Source organism: Pituophis catenifer, unplaced genomic scaffold (genome assembly GCF_029215685.1).
Source record: "Pituophis catenifer annectens isolate HBS135680 unplaced genomic scaffold, rPitCat1.0.hap2 SCAF_8, whole genome shotgun sequence".
Lineage (NCBI taxonomy): Eukaryota > Metazoa > Chordata > Lepidosauria > Squamata > Colubridae > Pituophis > Pituophis catenifer.
The window spans coordinates 37,579,747-37,597,290 of NW_027256888.1; positions in this window are offsets into that span (position 1 = coordinate 37,579,747).

The following is a 17,544-nucleotide window of genomic DNA, read 5'->3' on the forward strand; positions in this document are numbered from 1 at the left end:
TTGTGTTCCTGAGCCTAGGATGTTCAGTGTGTTGAAGGGCTCGTTTCTTGGCTTTACTATTAATTGGCCAAGTATCTTGGCCAAGTGTATTTATTTTGTTTTATTTGCTTTATAGTTTGGAATTGTATCAGGGTCATTTATTGAGATGGTGGCTGTAGAAATTGAATTAGTTAAAAAATAAATAAGAGTTACTACTAAAACAAATCCTATATCTTTTTTAATTAGTGTGGGAATATAGTGAGTTAGTTTGGATGACTTAAAATTTCTGGCAGGATTTTCAACTTTGGAAACTGAAAACCCAATTTATTATTTTGAAAACTGAAAGTAACCCAATTTCAACAAGCTTCAAAAGAGATTGTCAAAATAGATGTGAAATGGGTCTGCTATCCAAGAAATACAAGGTTTTGGCTATAGGCGTATGAAATTCATTTTGTTTTGTTATGTGGCTATTTGATTTTAAAAAGTATTTAGAAATAAGCACTGTTTACTTTGTAAGCTTTATCCTTAAGGTAAGTGTCCGTAAATTAGGAGCTTGAAAAATTCTTATTTATATTTAAATTAGTATATAGAATATGACCTACTTAATATAAACAGAATAAGGGCTCCTTTATGGAAGGGAATTGCTATCACTGTCATCAATATTTGGATTATTTTTTATCTGTAGAAGATATCCACAATAATTTATTAGATACAATTTTATACCAAGAGTCCACTTGTTTTCAAGTGCCGCATAGTTGAGTAAAAAAGTTCTGCTTTCTATTTCTATTTCTCACAAAATATTTAATATTTCTATTTCTTACAAAAAAATTATTGCTATCTAAAGTTCTGAACAAATTTTGATTGAATTTTTAATTGTGTTTGATTTCAGTCACAATATATTGTACATGTGAATCTTACAATATTGAATTATATGTATGCATTATAAACTTTTGAGTTCAAGTTTGAGCTTCTAGATGAAACTTAGTTTAAGGGTTATCTTAAATTATGTTAAGTTATTCTTTTGTTTATAGTTATCAGTAGTTATCATCAGACCAGTTTGGTCCAAGAATTGCTATTGGAACAAATATATGATTTTAACCTGTCCTAATATTGTTACTGAATAATAATATTTTCAAGTGAAAAAAATTCCTAATTATATGACATTAAGGTATTAAAGACTATAAAAGGTTCTTATACCAATATATAGAGCAAAAAAATATCTGTTTTGAGCGACATCATTTTGGAATGCAAACATGCTATGTTTTTCTATAAGCTATCAAAATACTATATAGTTGGCTAGTAAAAGGGTTTTAAAAGGTAAACACACATATTTGCAAGGCTCACATAAGACTTAACAAGCATAATATTTAAAGTTGCTCAAAGTCACCTGAGCCAAGTAGCATGGTTGGTATGAGAGCTGGTAGTGCCTTTTTTCTTATAACGTTAAAGCAGTGATGGTGAATCTTTTAGAGACCGAGTGCCCAAACTGCAACACAAAACCCACTTATTTATTACAAAGTGTCAACACGACAATTTAACCTGATCTCTACCTAATTTAACCTGATTACTACCTAAAATAATGATAAACAATGCAGAGTTCAGCTAATTGTTCTAAGAAAAACATGAAAAATGCACTTTTATGCCCCTTCATTTTTTTCTGCTTTTGAAATATTACGTTTAGCAACAATAAAAAAGAAAAACTTCTGAAATAACATTTCTTTTCCTTCCCCTCTCTCTCTTTTTCCCCCCTCTCTCTCCCTGCCTCCCTCTGTTTCTCTCCCCCCCCCCATGGGGTGTGTGTGAAAGGAACTCCTGAACTGGTGCTGGGTGGTGGGAATGACATCCAAAGGCCAACAAACCCAGAAACAGCATGCCCATGCTCAGCTGGCTGGCGGGGAGGCAGGGCTTCTCAACACAGGCAGCTCTGCAGGAAAGGAAACTGCTTTTTTTTTTTGCCAAACCAAGCCGATGCAGGGTCGCATGGTGGCTCCGCATCGTAATGGGCTTCAGAAGGAGGACGGACCCTGTCTCCCTCATCGTGAAGCGTGTGAGTGAAAAAGTTCACTCAATCAATTCCAACTTCGTGAGAATTTTTTCGCAAGAAGTTGAAATTGATTAAAACGTGACAGAGAAACACAATGGAGAAAGGCAATTGGAGCTGGGCTGGGGCGATGGTGCACGTGCCCACAGAGAGGGCTCTGTGTGCCATGTCTGGCATCCATGCCATAGGTTCGCCATCACAAGGTTAGAGGTCATCTTATTGGCTGTTTTCTCTATAAATCAGGGTATAGCAAGAACTCACTGGATACAAATTTTAATTTCCATCTTCATTTTTCCATAATATTGTGTATATTTATTTCAAAATATACATGTATAAAAAGAGCTCTGATGATACAGTGGTTAGAATGCAGTATTGCAGACAAATGCTGTCCATAGACTGGAGTTCGATCCTGAGGGACTGAAAGTTGTTTCAGAATTCCATCCTTCTGAGGTCAGTAAAATGAAGACCCAGATTATTGGGGGCAATATGCTGACATTGTAAACTGCTCAGAAAATGCTTATAAAGCACTTAGACTATTATACTCCCCCCAAGTGCTTTACAGCATTCTCTGAGCAGTGCTATTGCTATTGCTATTGCTATTAAAATAGGAATATAAATCTGTTCCTGAACAAAATCTAAACAATGGGCTGCATAGGCCATATTTATAAACAATCAATGTCTTGGAATTTTAATTAAATTATTTATATCACTGTACAATATTCAGTCAATGCTTACTTTCAGGTATTAAATTAGGCTCTCATAGTACCAGAGATTTCATCTCTTCTAAATTCCTGACAATACTTCTTTTTAAAAAATGAATATTAACATGCATGGCTTATCTGTAAGTGAATAGGAATATAAAATTTACCAGATTATTTTTTGCATCTTCAAAATGTAGTTCTAGCAGTTCTAGAAATGTAGTTCTATGCAATATACATGTTAGAAAATAATGTGTGTATGTGTTAATATATTTAATATAAATTCAAATCAAATTGAAAGTATACCATATGAAATGTGTTAACATAAATGGATTAATAATTTTTCCAGTTGTGTAAAAATATATTCAATTACTTGGTAGCTAGTGAGATAAATAATATTACACAGTAATATTCCCAATAAGTATTTAGAAACATATCTTGCCTTTGAAATGGAGATGGAGTTTTTATAATTACCAATAAATGCTTTTAACTAAACATATTTTTATTTAAATAATATTTTTAAAGTTAAGGTTATTTTTAAATATTTCTATGAAATGTTTTGTAAAAAAAATTGAACATTCCCAAACCTAACTTCTGAATGTATTGTGTTTGGTCATATAGAATTGAAAACATATTTAACAAAACTGGTAAATGACTGTTTCTTAGAAGTGCAAAATAAAGATGAGTAAATACAGAATTTGATATGACAGAATAGTATAATTTAAAAGCTAGTGATGGTGACCGTTGTTCTTCTAGCCTGTCAATTCAAAAATATCCGGTAAAGATTTACAGCAATTCATTGAACTGTTTCATATTATAATTAACTTGTGTGTATGTATGCACTTGCTTGGTATTAAGTTAACGCCTGAAAATACATTTCAAACAATAAAAAAGTAATTGCTTTATATGTATCTCCTAAAAAATGAAATCTGTATCTCTCTGTATTTACATAAACAGAAAGGCAGAGTGTAGAAAAAGTAGAAATGTAGAAAACGAGGGCCAAAAATGAATCAAAGCAACTGCATTCAAGTTTTTTCTAATATCAAGATGGCACTTTAAAAAAAAAATTAAAGCTTGCTGTGTAATAAATAGTGATTTTACCTATTAAATACTTTTGCAAATTTATAATTTTCACAAATTTGATTTAAATTGAATTTGCACTAATAAAACATCTGAAATAACAGACTTTAACAATCCTATCCCTCGGCAGTTTGTCTAATTTCCTTTCAAAGAGATCAAAGTTGAGCATTTACTCTTTTTCATAGTGCTTTGCACTAATTATTTTGGTTGCCCTTTTCAAAATTTGCCATGTTTGTTTATATATCCATTATACTTCTATCATTTCTAAGGCAATAAAGAACAAATATAGAAGTAAAAAACGTTATAAACAAAAACACAAAGCAAAGCACTTTATAATACACAAAACTAAAGTCATTCACTTCGTTCTTGCAGAAGACCTACTCTTCAAAAAAATGTAGAAAATGAGGGCCAAATATTCTTTTTGAATGGGTAAAGTTTATAGCTTGGTTAGAATACTCAGTCAGAATGAGATATGGTTAACTGAATATACACTATATCAGATCTTTGAAACCTGAAAGCATACAGTAATCTAAAATAATAGAATAAGTTATGATGTCCAGAGAAGAATAAATTATTCCAAGTACAATTACATCGCGATTCCTTGCTGAAATAATACATGACCTAAAATTGACTAAATAGATTGTATCAGACATGTTTTCTGGGAGTCAACTTTCTTGCAAAGACACCATGTAAAATAATTTTAGCAACTTTAGGAAAACCTTAGTAGTAGTTTAAGTATTCCATTCTGGTACAATCTACATTAGAATGGATGCTGTACCTACAGATTTGTGACTTAATTGCCATTTATTATGTTCAGTCCCCCTCCTGTTTACAAAACCTGAAGGATGTGTCTCATTTATAACTTGGGCATTTTTAGTATCAGTTTGATTTAGCACATGGGCAGTTCTGTTTTTATTCTTTAATACCAATAATTTTGTGTCTTAGGGTAATATTAATAATTAGATCAGGGCATAGTGTTATTTCATCTGAAATATTTCATTTAATTATATTGGTTACTTATTAAATTCAAGGATTAGATTCAGGACAAGTTTAGATTTATATAAAGATCATATGATATTTACAGGATTTTAAAAAAATAATTTCCTAATAATCTCCAGACTGGAACACTTACTGTTATATGTGAACCCAGTTGTTGGTGAAATGAGTAATGGCTAATGCCAAAGTAATTCATCATTACATTGCTATTAAAACTACACTCTATAACTAACTCAGCCTCTTTAAAACCAGAGCTAAATAATTCTTAAAAACAAACATTTATTGCTTGAAATATTTCAAAGAGAAAAGGATCTTGGGGAACTTATTCTGTGCCTCAAGATCCTTCCCTGATCAATTACTATTAGTTTATAGTAACCTAAGGCAGGGATCACCAACCTTTCGGACCTCAGGGACCACTAAATTCATAATTTTAAATCCGTGGACCACTAATATGAATTTTTTAAAAAAGATAAATAGCACTTAGTCCAATATAAAAAAATGCAAATAATTTTTCTGCGGACCACCAAAATTTTCTCACGGACTACCAGTGGTCCACAGACCACCAGTTGGTGATCGCTGACCTAAGGTATTCTTTTTTCAATGCATCAACATAGATTTTCAGTGCTTATCTAAAAGCATTAATTATCAGGCTTTTACTAAGAAAAGGTAGCATACTTTTTAATTGTAACATAAGAATCCACTATATCTTGTTCTTTAGTCTGTCTTTATATACTATGATTGTAACATTACTCAGGAGTCTTTGGAGAAGAATCAAAAGGTTTTATGTAATATACATTGCCTCATGTTTATTCTCTCAAAGAAAGTTATTAGGTTAGGGAGATAAAGTGTTATTTTGCAAAAAGCATGTAATTTTGAAAAGTACTTTAGACATAGAAGCATTTTTAATGTTACTGTAGCCAAACTGTAAACTAACATTGCTATAGGATACATATAATTCTGGTCCAAAAACCCAGGAATTAATCATGGGAATTGGTGGTTGTTTCAAGTGATTAAATATCAAATTAGCTGTTGAGAGGAGAACGAGGAAAGTGACTGGTCTGTCAGTTTATTCTTGGCATCTTTCTTATGCTAAATTCCAATTGATTGTTACCTGATACTGGTCATCTTATGTTCATTTTACAATTAGGCATTTAAGAACGGTGTCATTTAAAGAATAGTTCTCATTACCTTTTTTAGAAGAAGGTTTGACAGTGCTTCTATTGGGTTGGCTGCTTCTGTTGTTTTACATAAATTTCAGTTACCAATATCTAGGTTTTAGGAAAAAATTTAAAATTTTTGCTGAATCTCACAATATCATGTCCTCTGAAGTCAAATATAACTAACTTTTTATGGCCACCCATCTCATATGAAGTGATTCTGGGCAGCTTGCAAAATTTAAATTTTAAAAAAAGTTTGTTAAATTTCTATGGCCATTCATCTCAGTCAATGAGGCAGGGCAGCTTACAATTCAAACATAAAAATAATTAAAATAGTCATTATTAAAAATACAACCATCAATACAGGATAGAGTAAATACCCAACGAGAAGACCATCTTAGAATATAGAAGCCCAAGATCTGATGACAAAACCAGGTCTTGAAGAACTTACAGAATATTAACAGGGATATTAAGCAGATATTGGTGCTGCATTTTTTGTATGCTGCTCTTGGGTATTAACTGATATTTGTGTTGAACATTTGTGATAATGTTATATCTTTGTTTTTTCTGGTGTTATTATAAACTGGGTCCTGGAGTCTCCCCAAGAATATATGAAACATATTATACAGATAGAAAGCCACTGGGGGGAGACTCCTCTCAACCTAAGGTTAAAGGTGAACATAGATTGGGGAACACCAGTATTGGCAACAAATGCAAATTGTTCATTTTAGATGCCAACAGACTGAAACTCATTACCACTATATTACATATAAAATTATAAAAGAGTATCCCATCAAACTGTTCACCAATAAGTTTGCTAAGCATTTTAAGTAAGCAGTATGCGTATCACCTTTTTGAAAAATCAGTGGATTGGATGTTACAAGATAGTATTTTGGCAGTGATGCAAACTGATTTCAGGGAAGAATGAACAACTTTCAATCAATGCCCAGTCCTCCCTTATTTAGCTGACAGATACATCTTCTGAACTCTGGACAATTTTTATATTGCTTGCATTGATACTAAAATAGCTTTAGATTCAAAACCCAGAATAGGTTTTGGGAGAAGTTGCTGCTTTCTCCACTGAATAGTCCTAATTTTGAATATAAAATTGTGGGAAAGTAGGTTTGTTGGCACCTTTCCAGGGCATTCTTTTTTACATCTTTAATTACTATTAAAAATACTGCATCCAGTTTGGGTCACCACATTACAAAAAAGAGGTTGAAACTTTGGAAAAAGTACGAAGAAGAGCAATTAAGATGAATAAAAACCTGGAGACTAAAATATATGAAAAATGGCTGCAGGATTTGGGTTTGACTAGTCTAAAGAAAAGAAGAATTAAGGGCATCATAATAGCGGTATTCCGGTATTTGAGGGACTGCCACAAAGAAGAGTGGGTCAAATTATTCTACAAAGCACTAGAGGGCAGGACAAGTAACAATGGTTGGAAACTAATCAAGGAGAGAAGCAACTTGGAATTAAAGAGAAACTTCCTAATAGTGAGGACAATTAACCAGTGGAATGGCTTGCCGTTGTGGGTGCTTCATCACTGGAAGTTTTTAAGAGGAGATTGGACAGTCACTTGTCTGAAATGGTAGAGGATCTCCTGCTTGAGCAGGGGGCTGGACTAGAAGAACTCAAAAGGTCCGCTCCAGATTCTGTTCTATTCCTATTCCTATTCTCATAGGACGACCCTTGTTTTAAACAGATTTGATGGTTGTTTCTCATCATTGATTAAAGATTTAAAAACAATAGTTTTCAACAGCATCTCTGCCCATGCTGCACCCAGTAAGTTAAACCATATACTTTTATACATCCTGATGTGATGATTTAATAATAACTTTACAATCAAATCATTCAGAAAAGGAAATTGTTCTTTTTGTAGGTGATAGATCAATTATAGTTCCTTTTCCATAGTTTTCCATTTCCTTTTTCCTAGAACCGACAGAGACAGTACTGGTTCAAACTGACCCAGCTGGCTTTTATACTAAAACTCTCAGTCTCCTGATTTCTGGATCAGTACATTACTACACTAAATTAGTTGTCTATAATATTATTTACTTAGTCTAGCTTGTAATAGATAAAACTTTTCCTAAAGTACATTTTCAGTTATTTGTTATGTATTTCTTTATACAAATTGTCAGATTTTATTTTACTTTATAAAAGAATATTTAAGAAGACTAAATAATAATGTAAGAACAGTTAGATGCAGCATTGTTGTCCTTTCTGGTTTTTGGTAATATAAAGATACATTTATGCCGTAATAAAAACTTCCAGCATTTTTCCACTAGTTCTTGCTAACAGCCATCCTTTCCATTGGGGCCAAGAATATTTAATCCTGCAACGCTGACATATATAGCGCAGAGCCATGTCAGCTACAGCTGTTTCCAAACATCAGTAACAAAATTATGGTTAGGTTTTGAAGCTTCCATTGTGGAAATGAATACATCTGAGGATTCAACTTGCTGACGGTGTTTATGTAATTTAATCTTACCATCTGGAAGAGAGTAAACATTTTTCAGAAAATTAAAGTTAAAAAAATAAACCTCTTGTGGTTTTAAATTTAGTTAACTTCATTAAAATGTAAAATTACAAGTTCATTAGGCTGTGCATGGAAGGTTATTATTCAAAACCATTTAGACCATGACTTGATACCAATTTGTTTGTTAAAAAAAAAAATCTTTGAAATCTTTTTGTTACAATTTTTTTTAAAAAAAAATTTCATCAAGAATTGGCTAAACTTTCTGTTTTTATGTAAAATGCAGCTGATTATGTTTGTATTAGACTGTGTTCCTTCAACATTCTCAGTAATTTCAATGACTTTAGGTACATTTACAGTATAATCTTTATACAGGAAAAGTTATTGGTGATTAAATTTAGCCTGTTAAAAATAAACTTTATTTTTATTTCTTTATTTTGCAAGCAGTTTTAAATTGATTTTGCAATTTCTATGTTTTGTATTGTTTTTCTTTCCAAACATCTCAATTATAACAAAAGGAAAAGAAATCTTTAGGCAAAGTAAATGTTTTAATTTATTCTATCCTAAGTCAAAATTTTATAGATTTTGAATTTTTAGAATATAAAAAAGCTGATACATTTGTGTTTCACTTCTTGATTTTTAGTGATATTTTGTTTATGTGCTGCCCATCTCATCTGAGCATCTTACAAACATTAAAACCAGTCAACATTAAAAGACAACAGTAATAACAAAACATTCATGTCTGCCTATCCAAGGTCTTTAGGAAAGACTTGATAGGCAGACAAAAATGCCAGTCTGAATATGTAACTGACTATGCAATGAATCATAATAATGATAGTTCATCATTAAAAGAATAAAAGATGGGGGGAAGAAAGAACATTAAGACCATGGGGCGAGAGAATCTTCTCTCAATCTTCTAACCATGTCCAGAGAGACACCCCGCCCCCATTAGGGTCCAAGGCGGAATCAAGTCTTCAGGTCTTTATATAAGATTAGGAGAGTCACCTGAGGGAGTATGATGTTACAGAGGGCAGGAGGCATGGCAGAGAAGGGTCTTCTCTTGGACCCTGCTGGCTGGAATTCCTTGATCAAGGGGATGCGTAGTGTGTCCTCTATGCTAACATGGACGGGGCAGGCCAAACTCATTGGGATGTGGTACATTTCCTCAGATAGCATGGACCATGATATGCAGGGTTTGAAAGATTATAACCTACACCTTGAATTGTACCCAGATGCAAACTAGCAGCCAGTGCTCTTCATGCAACTGTGATATAACATAGGCCAGTCTGGGCACTCTGTGAATTGTCTGCACTGCCCATTCTGCACCAGTTGGTGCTTCCGAATACTCTTTAGGGGTAGCTCTCTGTAGAGAGGATTGTAATAGTCTTGGCATGAGATGTCTTGGGCTTGAGTGACTGAGTGCAGGGACTTCTGATCCAGCAAGTGGTGCACAGTGAGAAGTTTTGCAAAGCTTTCCTAGGTACGACTGCCATCTGGTTTTTGAGCAGGAGTCCTGCATCCAGGAGAACCCCCAAGTTGCACACTAGGTCTGTCTGGAGTAGTGCATCCAGAAATGAATGTGTTAAAGTCCCAGTTATAATGGCAGCCTTGAAGATCCCAAGAAAAAGATGGTTCCATTCTTAACATAGAATCAAATACCGTATTTTTTGGAGTAAATTTTTTTGGAGTATAAGACACACTGGAGTATAAGATGCACCTTAGTTTTTTGGGGGAAAATAGGAAAAAAAATTCTGCCTACCAGGTATTCATCTGGCTAGCGTCCTTAGCCTGGTCAGCTTCAGCACATTAGTTCACTTGCTGGTTTTGAGGTTAGAGCTTGTTGGAGCTAAAAAACAGCTTCTAAAGCACAGCTTTAGGGAGCAGCAATTAGACAAGCAAGCAAAGCATGGAAGATCGCTTCGCTCATGTTGGGGCTGAAAAACAGCTTCAAAAGTACAGCTGATTGTCAGAGTGAGCTCCAGTGACTAAAGCAGGCGAAGCGTGGAAGGGGTAATAGAAGGCAGCAGCTGTTCCAGATGGCCATTTTGGGCACCAGGCATCACATTTTCAGCCTCCAAACGCATTGCGTTTTCGGGCGGCGATCGGCAGCAATGTGCTTTGGCGATCCCTGCAGCCTTGAAGGACTCTCAAACGGAGCATTTGGAGGCTGAAAATGTGACACACGGAGCCCAAAAACACAAGACATTGTGTGGCAATCTCTGCAGCCAGGAAGAGGACGCACAGAGGCCAAAGGGTGGGGGCTAACGGGTGGGCGGGGTTACATTCAGAGTATAAGACGCACCCAAATTTTCAACCTCTTTTAGGAGAGAAACAAGTGTGTCTTATACTCCAATAAATACGGTAAGTGTTAGTCTGTATCAGTTCATTAGGGCAGCTTTTCAAATAAATAAATTTAAAAGTAAGAAACTTTGGAAGTACATTTTCCTGATAAACATGAATAATAGTGTCATGGCTGCTGAACATGAATAGAGAAATCTCCTTATTTTTCATTTATGAAATAATCCTTTTTAACTCTAACTCTAACAGTTAATCAGTGAACATAAGACTTCTTTATTGCTTTTATGTATGTTACTGTATCATATTAGCTTACAAAACCCACAAAATTAAACTTGTGAATATTTCAGGAAATCAAATAGATTCCCTGAAATAATTTCCTGAATTCATTTTATTCAAATGAATAAAAAGAAAAACAAATGTTTGATATTTTGGAACATAATTAGAAAAGCATAATCTACTTTGAATCTAATTCAAACACTGTTTGGGTCATGAGTTCAGTATTATGCATGTTCTTGGGGTAACCTATTGTTGTCTTCAGATTTCTTCATTCAGGAGAACAGGAACATTGTGAGGATTATGGTTCAATATGGCAACAAGGATTTAACATCCCTGAGAATGAAAATTCTTGCCAAGATTAAGCTAACTTTTTTTTTTTGCTGTTTTTATGTATCTGCTCAATTGTTTGATAAAAAGATGGGTTATAAATTTTGTCAAATAAATAGTCACTATAAAATCAGTAAAAATACTGTGCATGATTATTGCACGCACAACAGTTTACGTTAGAAAAAGAATAACATATACTTTGAAATAAACACTCAAACCAGACCAGATATAACTTTCTTAATACTATATAAAACACTTAATTTCAATCAGCCAACAAATGCTCTTTGAAACTGCACTGAACTCTTAAATTTGAGGATTTTAGCATGAGGTTATCCTAATATTTTGCTTAAGAATATATATATATATTATATATGCAATTTCCAACTTTATATTTAAGAGTTCCTGTTTGTAATATTGTTGTAATGTATAAAATATTATAGTAAAACAGTGTTTGAGTGTTAAAATTAATATGTATATTTTCCCAAATATATTACGAGTAAAAGGTGCTAATAACTGGTGAAGATAAATCAGTTAGGAATGGCTTCTAAAGCAGATATGTATCTCAAGAAATATACCTGCTTTATAATGCTTCAATTCAATTCAAAGGATTTGCACAGCTTTAATCTCTGTATGTTTGAAATGGAAATTAATTAGTAAAAGATGACTTGCTGACATGATAGTTGTCCACAAAATTTTTCATATTTCTCTGATGGTTTTATAGTAGTGGGGACAGATTGATATTGTCACTATTTCAGCTTTTGTCCCCAGGAGTAGGCAAAGAGATGACATAAAATATCCTTTAATATTGTGACTTGATCCTTTGTGGAAATTCCCAATATAGCTATACCAAAATCCATAGAGAGTGATCTGTACTTTTGCAATTACACTTAATTCCTGCTACTGAATTTAATTAATAATGGAATATGATTAGTCCATTAGAGTTGGGTGACTTATAAATTAAAATAATTTTTTAAAGAAAAAATGGGTAAGAGCTGAGGATTCAGCACAGTTCTATCAGAATATGGTATTTCTTTGATTAAATGTTTTTAGACTGTAGCGTGGTAAGTATTACTGCAAGCATTAAATGCCAACCAGCATTTGCATTCATGCAACTTTGTAATGTAATACAAGAAAATCACTTGAGTTACTGAGTCTTTGTCAGAAATATATCCAATGTACAAGTTTCTGTGTTGGTTTCTGCATTCTGTTTTCCAAAGAGAAGAATTACTTTTGACACTAAAAGGAACTCTAATTGTTAAACTTTACACAAAGACTTATCAGGAAATGACGACTTTCCAAACAATCCTTTATTCAGCCATTATTTTGACTTGGCAGAAGTTTCTTTAGATTAAATTGTTGCCCATTGCAGAGCAAAAAACCTAAAAGCTCTTATACTAAAAAAGGTAAGTTTTAGTTTTTTTATTTCCTCCTTTACTAGATAAGTGATATTTGATAGTTTCTAGGTGATTTTCTTGGAGGCCTTGAATTTCTAAGATAAGTTTACATATTAGTTTTCTCTAATCTGGGAATCTGGACAGCATATTAAAAAGCAGAGACATAACCATGCCGACAAAGTTCTGTATAGTCAAAGTTCTATCATTTTCTCAGTAGTAACATATGTCTGTGAGAGTTGGGCCATAGGAAAGACTGAGCGCTGAAGACTTGATGCTTTCAAATTGTATTGAAAGTCCCTTAGACTGAAAGAGATTGGATCAGTTAATCCTAAAGGAAATCAGCCCTGTCTGTTCTTTGAATCTGAAGCTCAAATACATTGGCCACCAAGTGAGAAGAGAGGATTCATTGGAGAAGACCCTGATGTTGGAAAGGATTGATGGCAAAAGGAGAAGGGGATGTCAGAGAATGAGATGGTTAGATAGTGTCATCAACGCAGTGGGCATGAATTTTGGCAGACTTCAGAAACAGTGGACAGCAGGAAGATGTGCTTTAGTCCATGGGTGTGTCAGGCACAACTTAGTGACTGAGCAATCTGGTAATTCTGATTTTTACCTTCAGTTTCAGGTCTTATGCTACTTTATCTGAATCTCAAAGGATTACTGCAATGGGCTATCCCTGAAGACCACCTGGAAACTTCAATTGAGCCAGAATTTTTTTTTTTTTTGCTTTAATTTATATGCCGCCCTTCTCCAGAGACTCAGGGCGGCTTACAATGCATTAAGCAATGCGTTAAGAATGCAGCAGCATGCTTAGTAATGAGGATCACTAGATTTGTCAGTATGACGCCTTTGCTGCATTTGCTGGCACTGGCTTCTAGTTTTTTTCTGGGGGCTATTCACGATGCTGATTATCATTTTTAAAACCCTATATAACACGGGGCCAAATCAGGTGCCCAGCTCCCTTCTTTTAGTAATGAGTTGCTGGAAGGCATCTCCTCCAGTTTCAATATCTTCCTCTGAAGCTTATGAGATATTCCGTCTTCCAACACTTTGTCATCTCTCTGACCAAGGACATCAGAAAGGCAGGTGGAATTTCAATTTCTTTTTTTATTACAGTAGGCAAAATCTCCCTCTTTTCAGGTGTTGCCATAGTTCCTCTCTCATACTAAGTTTGTGAGATTTCCCAGGAGATATATACCTTTTTCCTGACTAAATCACCATTCTAGAACTCTTCCTCTTATCTTGAACAGCTCTGTTATACAGCTGTTTATCTTATAATCTCCTTTAGATGTACATCAACCCTATCTCCTCCTCTTCAAAGTGAAGAGCTGCTGATAATCCATCTGGCTTTCTAGATAGTTGTATGAAGAGAAGAAACACAGTAGAAAGCCAGGTATTTTTTCTAAAGTTATTTTTAGAAAGAGTAGTCTTTCTAATGAGGATGATCAGCAGAAGAGTTGTAGGGCATTTTGATACAATTCAGTATCACCATTCAGAGATGGTGAGAAGATTCCATGGTGCAAATGTCCATTCTGGCTAGGGAATGCTCAAACAGCAAAGCACAGAACAGAAAGTTGGATCAATCAATCAGCATTCAGGATGCGCATATCTGCACAATATGCAGTTGGGGTTTGGGAGGTGTATAAGTCAGCCTGTCAGCAACCATCTGCAACCCACTCTTACCCATTACCCCCTTTGCAGCATAGTATGTGGGGACACCTACACACAGTTTTGGGCAACTCTAAGTTATGCTTAATTCAACTGTAGAATATCAGACCAATTATCCTGCTGAAAGTTTATATGATAGCAAATATACTGCTTTAAGATCTTATTAGTCTTCTCTATTTCTCCATCTTACTGTGGATGAAGGGCAAATGAAAAATGGAGCTTGATATTTAATAGTTGAAATAAAAATTTCCAAAATTATGTATTAAATCTACTAGAAATTAGATAAGCAATCTAATTATGGTATTAGAAAACTTACTGAATGAACTTATAAACTATTTTGAGGTAATGGGAAGACTACAACATGGAATGAAATTTAGCACATAGAAGGTCATTTATAAAGTCCAAGGAAGTAGGACGCAACATTTAGGGCCATCTCACCAGTGCCACTGAAACTGAGAAAGGCTGCATATTAGCCCCACTCTTACTCAATTTCTATATCATCTCCTTGTTGCACCTTGGAGCCAGAGTGTGAGCTATAAATTCAGGTTGTTTGAAGGGATTAGGTGTCATAGTTGGGCAACAAGGTTCTTGATCTCTGACATTGTTACTGTCTGACATTATGCCTCCATGGGCAGGTTTTCTATAGTTCAACTATGGGGTCCACTTTCAACAGAGGTGTCCTTGTAGAGTCCCTGAAAATATGCAGATGTGATAGAACAACATGAATGGACTATTGCTTTGGGAGTTTAATGTGATATTCCAGAATTAGGCTGAGTCTTTGGATTTGATTTTTAATTGAACAATAAAATAAGCTACAATTAAAAAAAACACAAAATATTAAATGCTGCTATTTAAAAATGAATTTTGCAAATATTATAACAAGGGATTTTTATCAGTTGAATTAAAATACTGTAAGAAATGCCAAATATGAATCTTAAATTAGAAATAGGAGTTATGTCTTTTAGAGCAAATTAGGTTATATAAATAACTTTATCTTTCAATACCTTGCCTTGGTGTTTAGAAGTCCTATGTTGGTATCTACAGGCTGTTGGGGTCTGGCTTGGGAACAAATAAGCCTGAGTGGCTTTGAGTTTTAGGATCTTCTGGGAACTTTCAATCTCTTGTTCTAGATGTAGTCGCATTTGTGCCAAACAGATAGTATATGCAATCTGGCAGTTCTCTTGGATTCATAGCTTCTGCTTGAAAAGCAAGTGGGATCCCTGGCCAGAAGGACCTTAGCACAGCTTCATGTTGTTTGCCAGTTTCACCTGTTCCTGCTCATAGTCATTCATGCCTTAATCAACTTGTGATTCGATTACTGTGAAATGCTCTACTTGGAGCTGCTCTAGACTTAGACATTTTACAACCTTGGGGCTATATCTGGCCCTTTGATTGTCCCTGTCTGGCCTGCCGCAGTGAGAGGCAGCAAAGGGAGGTGGGTGATGGGTGGCAGTAGAAGGATGGCAGCAGTGGCAGCTCTCCACAACAGTCCCAGTTTCTCAAGTGGCCTTTTGGCAAAATGAATTGTCCTCCCCTTTCTGCTGGTGCAAAATGTGGCAGCACTACCAGCAGTTATGGTTGCCACTCATTTGGCATATGTGATACCTCCAATTTGCAAGTTTCATTTGCTAACCTTGTGTTTCATAGTGCAATACGGATTGCTATAGTTACCTTTAAAGTGCTTCATGGTTTGGGGCCTATTTACTTACAGGACCATCTCTCTCCAGTGTGATTTATCCGTCCTGTAAATCTGTTAGGAGAGGAATTCTTCAGGTCCCATTTATAAGAGCATTCTATCTGGCAGGAAGACTTTTCTGCTTTGGCACCTGTTATCTAAAATATCATCCCCCTGATATTACCTTTGCTGGCCTTTTGTAAGTAAATAAAAATCTGGATTTGCTATTTATTCTGGGACTCTGAAAATATGGGCAAGCCCATTTAGCAATAGAAATAGCAATAGCACTTAGAGTTGTATACTGCCTCATAGTGCTCCACAGCCCTCTATAACTGGTTTACGGAGTCAGTATATTGCCCGCAACAAGCAGGGTCCTCATTTTACCAACCTCGGAAGGATGGAAGGCAGGTCAACCTTGAGCCAGTCAGAATCAAACTCTTGGCTGTGAGCACTGAGCCACCACAGCTCTTGGTTTCATGGTTAATTTGAAAGCTAGATGCTACAAATTTTCTCAGTAGCTATTTTATGCTGTTTGTGTTTATAAATTTTGGTTTTTTGTTTTTATTTTGTTTTAATTGTTAGCTGTCCAGAATTTTTTATATGAAATAAGCAGCCATATACATTTATTAAATAAGACAGAATTTGTTTGAGTCATAAATTTAGCTGGATTATTTTATCATCCAATCTTTTCCTGTTTCAATGCATTGTTTCAGGTATATGTTATGAATAAAATTATTATCCTGGGAACATTTTATCTAGATGAAAATAGTTTTTAAATTAAGTTTTATTTATGAATTAAATTTATGCTGCATTTTTGGAGAGAGTTGTCATTCATGCAGCTGCTTTTGTATTATATATAGCAGCATGCTCACAGATATCTAATGATAGTGTTATAGGCATCTGGCTGCTATTGCCTGAAGTAGTATGACATTACTAGTACTTGAAAAATGAAAACTATATGAAAGTATATGTATTCTTCAAGTTAAGCATGACTCCTGGTGACTTCATGAACATATCCTTGTACTTATTCTGAGTAATTTCAGTATATATCGTATATATGATATTTGTATTGTTGTCTTCTGTATTTTTTTAAATTCTCACTCTAGTTAAATTCATAATGTTATGAATTCTTGTGAACTGTAACTCCAAATACTAGGTATGCCTCTATGTAGCTTTTAAGCATCAGCCAAATAATGTATTTAACTTAATAATATGCAGTAAAATTAAACGTTTAGTAAAGTTGCAAAAATATAATTGCTTTAAAATTACCATAAACTATTTTTCGGTTTATTTATTATTTCTGTAGCTACCCACTCAACTAAGTGATTACAGACTGATACTCTAGTTATAACTGAAATGCCTTAATCTATATGTACAAAAATGTTAGCATTTTCAAATTGTAATTTAAAAATTAAAAAGATTAATTTGAGTTAAATGGAGGATTGAATGTCATTCCATCATCATTAGGCTATAGAAATA